General features: G+C 44.1%; 1 long non-coding RNA gene across 2 annotated transcripts; it reads left to right on the forward strand.

Annotated features, from left to right (window-relative positions):
• The first annotated feature begins 4,793 nt into the window (after positions 1 to 4,793).
• Positions 4,794 to 6,589, forward strand: LOC307023204. Of its 2 annotated transcripts, none has more exons than XR_013803632.1 (3): positions 4,794 to 5,100; positions 5,464 to 5,702; positions 6,090 to 6,589. It is a non-coding gene; the product is annotated as an uncharacterized lncRNA (long non-coding RNA). The 2 variants fall into 2 exon arrangements; XR_013803633.1 differs by having other exon boundaries at positions 5,524 to 5,702.
• Positions 6,590 to 7,003: the final 414 nt, after the last annotated feature.

Genomic DNA, 7,003 nt, shown 5'->3' on the forward strand with positions numbered 1-7,003 from the left:
CCTCTGTTGCTCTCCCTGAGGTTTCTCCCATTTTTCCCTTTAAACTGTGGGTTTTCTCCGGAAGTTTTTTCTTGTACGATGTGACTGTCTAAGGACAGAGGGTGTCGCATTGTCATACTTATATTCTGTACAAACTGTGAAGTTTACTGAGACAAATGTAACATTTATGATATTGGGCGATATAAATAAACATTGATTAATTGATTGTTGGAGAGCATCATTAGGTATGGTATTACTGCCTTGTATGGTAACTTGACAGTGCAGTCAAAGTCACAGATCGCTTGCCTGGTACAGACTGCTATGAATGGGGGTTAAAAAACCAACACACTCTCACTCCATAAACGTCCAGGAGCGACGCTTGGTCAGGGTCCCCGAGGCGTGCAGTTGTGACGCTCCTATGCTCCTTCAGCTTCAGAAAGCCAGACTTTTTCTTACTCAATATCAAGCCACACTTATTGTTTTTACTTCTTTTATTTTAATTGAATAATGTAGGACTTTTTTTGCCGTCAGTTATGGGGAGAGTAGGGGCTCAGAATACTGAAATCTGTGTTTGTTCCTTCTAATTTTGAATTCTTTCCTAAACCACACACTGTTATTTGTACGATGTGAGGGTCTAAGGACAGAGGGTGTCGTATTGTCATACTGATATTCTGTACAAACTGTGAAGTCCACTGAGACAAATGTAACATTTGTGATATTGGGCTATATAAATAAACATTGATTGATTATTTACTCAACAATAACACATACTTATCCTTGTGTTTATTTATTTGTTTGATTAATAAACACAAGTTGGAGTCCGTCAGGACCGAGGGTCGGAGCAGCTCATAGTAGTTGCTCGAGAATTTTACACCCAGAAGTAAGTATTCTCTCTGCTTCGCTTGACAAACCCCGTGATAGTCCTCAAGCTCTGTATTTGGATGTTTGAGTGTGCGCCGAGGGTTACGCCGAACGTCAAACAACACTTTGAAATGGGATGGAACCACGGCAGACTGTCCAAAACTGGATTTGAACGGGTCCACCCCGTCCCCCCCCCCCGTTCCAAGAACTACACATGCTGGCTATTGTGTGTTTTGCAACATGCTCTATTAGTCTAGCAGGAAGGGCCCTCAGATTTTGAGATACCCCTACCCGAGGTAGAACAAATGACAATGATTTCTTATCTTTAGGGTCTCCCATTAATGAAATTGATTGTTGTCCAAATGTTTTTTGGGTTGTTCTTTAGAACTACTAACTCAATCACTTTTCCCTCATTTATCAGAAAAACAGTAATCCCTAAAAAATATGCCATTACTGAATTGTCTAGGGTGCTATTGAACACTAACCAGTAGTTGTTTGGAAATATCTGGTACAGTTATATTGCAAATGAGATTTCTTTAGACATAGGCCTACCTCTTCTCTGAGACAGTCACATTCCGAATGCTGGAGAAGTGGCACAATAGCCTATAAGTTAAGAATGCTCCCTCTGATGGTCATTATATTTGGAGAGGGAAATACCAGGTGGCTGAACTACATCACCACATAGTCAGAATAAGAGTAACCCAATACAATCAAGTGTATTAGTTATACATTGCAAGCCTCTAAAACATAGGTGTAAATAGTACAGGTTGTATTGAAACTGGAACCTTAATTCAAAGTACAGTATACAAATCATCGGATAATTCTGTGAGATGTCAAGTATATAGATAATAGAATATAATGTTAAATGTCAGGTTCCTCAGAAACGTTGAATGGCCCCATCTCCGACAATCCACCCCTTGCCAACAGGACTCCATAACAAGTGTTTGGGTTCGGCCTGTGACACCATATCGCTGTCTGAAACATGGCTCTTTACATATTGTTGAAATGCATCCTCTGTTGGCGGCATATTTTCCGAGGCTGCATCTGTTGTTGATACAATTATGAACCTCAGTTCATCCAAGTTTGTGCACATCAGTCCAATTTCCTTTTTTCCATATAGCAGAAGCGCAAATTCTCTTGCGACTCGACAAGACTCTTCCAAGCTGGCAGAGAGTCCACAATGGGCCAGATCTTTGAGCTTGCTGAGATGGGTCTTGAGTTTGGTGAATGCTGTTGTCTTTCCTATTCTGTACAAACTACTTGTTGTGCCACAGCCTGTGAGTGCATGACATGCTGGTAGACAGTTAGACATGTGGTTTCCGCCCAGCTTCAGGACCATCTCCAACTAAACGGCCTCTTTGAGAAATTCCAGTCCGGTTTACGTTCCGCCCACAGCACTGAAACAGCTCTGGTCAGGGTCACAAACGACCTGCTGATGCTTTTGTCTTTCCTATTCTGTACAAACTACTTGTTGTGCCACAGCCAGTGAGTGCACGACATGCTGGTAGACAGTTAGACATGTCTTTTCCAATTTTCTCACATATGGTGTTGATGGGGACAGATCTCTCTCTCATTCCATGGCATGCATGCATGTACACTAGAGATGAACCAAACATTTCTTTGCTTGCATAATATATGAGCAGTACTTCCACACCTGTGTCATCAGACCTCACAGTGATGCGGGAATATAACTCTGCAAGATGTATGGCATGGAGCACCATCCTTGTATCTGCCTCCTCCTGATCTGATGTCAAACTGCTGACGACTGCTGTGCAGATGCTCTTCACCTCCTCCCCTTCGTCAAATCCTGAGTGTAGTCTCTGTGGGGCAGCAGTGGCAATGTAGTTGCTCACAAACATGCACAGTGCAGTCTTGTTTCCACTACTCCTAAAGTACTTCCTGTAGTTTGAGACATTTGTTTTGCTTTAGGTGATAACACTTGTGTTATTCTTCAGCGATGGGTCCTCATTACAGATCTGCACTTTTGCCGAAAAAAATTGTTTTTAGGCCTTTCTTAAAGGCGTCAGTGGTCTGTGGAGTCCTCAGGTGGTCTGGGAGGGAATTCCACAGGTGAGGAGCAGCTGCACAGAAAGCCCGATCCCCCATTGTGCGGAGTTTGGTCCTGGGGGGGGGGGGCGAAGCAGATGGTTTGTTGTGGAGCAGAGGTTGCGTGTGGAGGTTTGTGATGTGAGAAGTTCCTTCAGGTATGAAGGAGCGTTCCCGTGGATGCACTGATGGGTGAGCAGTGAGATCTTGTATTCAATCCGGATTGAGACAGGAAGCCAGTCGAGGGAATGAAGGACGGGTGTGATGTGGTTGTACTTTCTCACCCTCATCAGGATCCTAGCGGTACTGTTCTGTACATATTGGAGCTTCTGAAGGCTCCCACTAGGAGTCCCGATGAGGAGAGCGTTACAATAGTCAAGTCTTGAGGAAACGAAGGCATGGACCAGTTGTTCAGCATCTGACAGGAGTTTTGCAATGTTGCTGAGGTGGTAGTAGGAGGATTTGAACAGGTGTTTGATGTGGGTGTCAAAGGTTAGATGTCGGTCAAATCTTACACCCAGGTTGGTAACTGATGTGGAGAGGGGTATGTTTTGGCCAGAAAAGGTGATGTGGGTTATGGGGGATGACTGGACCTGGTTTGGTGTGCCAACTAAAATAGCTTCTGTTTTGGAGCTATTTAGCTTCAGGAAGTTTTGTTGCATCCAAGCCTTTATCTCCTCAATGCAGGTGTTAAAGGATGTTGATGGGAACGGTGATGATGATGGCGACAGTGAGGAAGCATGTGGGATAGGGTCTGTCTTTATACTGTATATAGCTGCGTGTCATCAGCCAGCATGGAATGATATTCCATGCTGGCTGATGACATGGCCAAGGGGCAGAGTGTACAGGGTGAACAGAGGGGGCCCGAGGACCGACCATTGAGGGACACCACGGGGGGCAGGGTGTGTCTGGGACCTCACACCTCCCAAGGAGACGTACTCTATTCTTCCAGACAGGTAGGACTGGAACCAGCTCAGGGCGGAGTCAGAGAGTCCGATGGTGTATTGGAGGCGCTGAAGGAGGATGTTATGGCCTACAGTGTCAAATGCTGCAGTCAGATCCAGGAGGATGAGGAGAGATAGGGAACCAGGTTCAGCCACCATCAGCAGGTCGTTTGTGACCCTGACCAGAGCTGTTTCAGTGCTGTGGACGGAAAGGAAACCGGACTGGAATTTCTCAAAGAGGCCGTTTAGTTGGAGATGGTCCTGAAGCTGGGCGGCAACTACAATGATGTCTACCAGCATGTCATGCTGACTCACTGGCTGTGGCACAACAATTCGTTTTTACAAAATAGGAAAGACAACAGCATTCACCAAACTCAAGACCCATCTCAGCAAGCTCAAAGATCTGGCCCATTGTGGACTCTCTGCCAGCTTGGAAGAGTCTTTGCCAGTTGCAAGAGAATGTGCGCTTCTGCTAGACGGAAAAAAGGAAATTGGACTGATGTGCACAAACTTGGATGAATTGAGGTTCATAATTGCATCAACAACAGATGCAGCCTCGGAAAATCTGCCGCCAACAGAGGATGCATTTCAACAACATGTAAAGAGCAATGTTTCAGACAGCGATATGGTGTCACAGGCCGAACCCAAACCCTTGTTATGGAGTCCTGTTGGCAGGGATGAGATGTCAGAGATGGGGCCATTCAACCAGTGCTATTTACAAAAACCCCAGCACCTACAGAAGTGAGAGACATTACTCACTTGGAAAGACCCTTTTTGTGTTTGTACACAATGATGACGTAGAACGTATGCGTGCGCATTGTGGCAACAGAAGGATGGCAGAGATAAACAACTTGTCAAGCTACGCAAGGGGATTATCAACTAAAGATCGTGAATGTTACCTTAACAAGTTGACTTTGACAAATGGTGTCCGACTTCCAGATCCGTGTTCTATTGGTGAGTGGGTTGAAGACGTTAGCAAGTGGCCGAATATACAGTGGCCAGATATATATACCTATTTAATTGAGAAACCGAGCGTGTACACCAGAGAGAAATTACGAGCCTATAAATCAGTGGATGCTTACGAATACGTTGTCTGTGGTCATGTACAGAACGTCAAATACCATGACATAGACTCAGAGTTTTGTATTTTGAGATCAGAAATTCTCCCTAGTCAAAGACAAGGACACAAGACAACGATGTATGAGGCTTGGGTCATAATCAACCAACGAGAAAACTACGTCCTCACAGCGAATTGCACCTGTATGGCGGGGTAAGTAGCCTATTATTTGGTGTTGTGGGATTGTAGGTAACAGTTCAGGGGTGTGTTACTGTCCTTTCAGCTGGCTATTACTCTCCTTTCCATATCAAAAATCGTATGCCTTGCCCTGTAACTTTCTCATCATAACCGGGGTTTGAAACTAATATGTTCATGAACAACAACACAGTGACAACAGGGTTCAAAATGTCAGCAGCCAATATCATTCAGTTACATTCAAAACCTGATTAAGCTTAGGATACTCACACGTCTAGTAAGTTAGATGTTTACCTACTTCTTAGCCAGAGCCGAGATTTGTCTGAGAGCAAATGTTACTTTCAAGCCCAGTATGTTTATTATGATTTTGTGAAATTTCAGGCTTGGGTCATGCTGCAGCCATGCAGCTGCAATATTATTTAAAGTTGAGCTCTATGTTAGGATGGGAAGGACAGAGAAAGCAGCGGTTACTTCTGGAGTGTGCATGTGGAAAGACATCAGCAGGAAAGAAGTCAGACCAGCTCCATTGAGGGAAATCAGCTTCCACAAACCAAAGAGGCTTGGCAGGCAACTTCCAGCAGCTTCAACATCTGCTAGGAAGAATAGTATCACACCCAGAGGCATGTAATAGTTGACAGAGCCTAGATAAGTTTCCTTTTGCCATAGTGCATTTAATTAATTCTCAGGGTTTCTCCTCAGTGTCTTGAAACCATAATGTAGCCTGATAAAGGTGTTACTTGGTGATGCAGAGATGAAAAGGCCTACAGGCCAACGTGGCATCATGACTTTTTGTAAACATACACGCTCAGTTTGAATAGTTTCAGTATCATTTGTTATGTTAGTTTGAATATTTCTGTCCTTTTGTCTTCAGATTACTGATTCTAGAAATTCGATTGTTTGTTATCTACAGCTTAACTGGTCTGGTTTTAGAATAATTCAGTCATTATTCTTAAAATGTGAACATTATGCAGCACACTAATTGTGTCTTTTTGTTGCTCTATTATCAGTGTTGACAGATGATGACATCCGGGAACTGCTGGATGTGTACCCAGGTGCTGCAGTGCTGACGAGCCTGGAAAACAGTGACACGGACACTGCATCGTCTGACACTGATTCAGAGGAGCATCCAGACTTACCTGAGCCCTTGACTGCTTTATTTGATGCAACACTCCGGGAACTCTCACCACAGGAAATGAAGGTGAAATGTGAGGATACATTTCACAAACTAAAAACTACACTACAACCTCAACAATGTGAGAAACTGGAATTTGTGACACGGAAACAGTCAAGGTCAAATGAGTGGCAGACCTATAGGGCTGGTCGGATAACAAGCACCACATTTCACCATGCAGCCACAACTGACAAGATCAGCAAAACATACCTAAATGATATAATGCAGTACAACAAAACAGAGTTAAATGTCCCATCTGTGCTCTGGGGTCAAAACATGGAGGAAACGGCAAGACAAGCCTACACTGCATTTATGTCCCAAAGCCATACAGATTTCAGCATCAGCTCATATGGCTTAGTAGTGCAACCTTCTGAGCCACACCTTGGATCATCGCCAGATGGGATAGCAAGATGTACCTGCTGTGGCAAAGGGGTGGTAGAGATAAAATGTCCCTACAAATACAGGAATAACCTTCAAGGATGTACAGAAGACAAGCAGTTTTGTCTGGACAAGTCATTCTCTTTGAAACATTCACACACATACTACTATCAAACTCAACTTCACATGTCTGTGTGTGGTGTTAGCTACTGTGACTTTGTGTTGTGGACTAAGGAGACGTTCATTGTGCAACGTATCCAAAGAAATGAAGAGTTTCTGCAGGAGGCTTTGCCAAAAGCACATGAGTTCTTTAGCTCGAGTGTGTTGCCTGAATTACTGACAAGAAGACATGATCCTGTCTTGGTGTCACAG

The sequence above is a fragment of the Notothenia rossii genome (genome assembly GCF_949606895.1).
Source record: "Notothenia rossii genome assembly, chromosome: 10".
Lineage (NCBI taxonomy): Eukaryota > Metazoa > Chordata > Actinopteri > Perciformes > Nototheniidae > Notothenia > Notothenia rossii.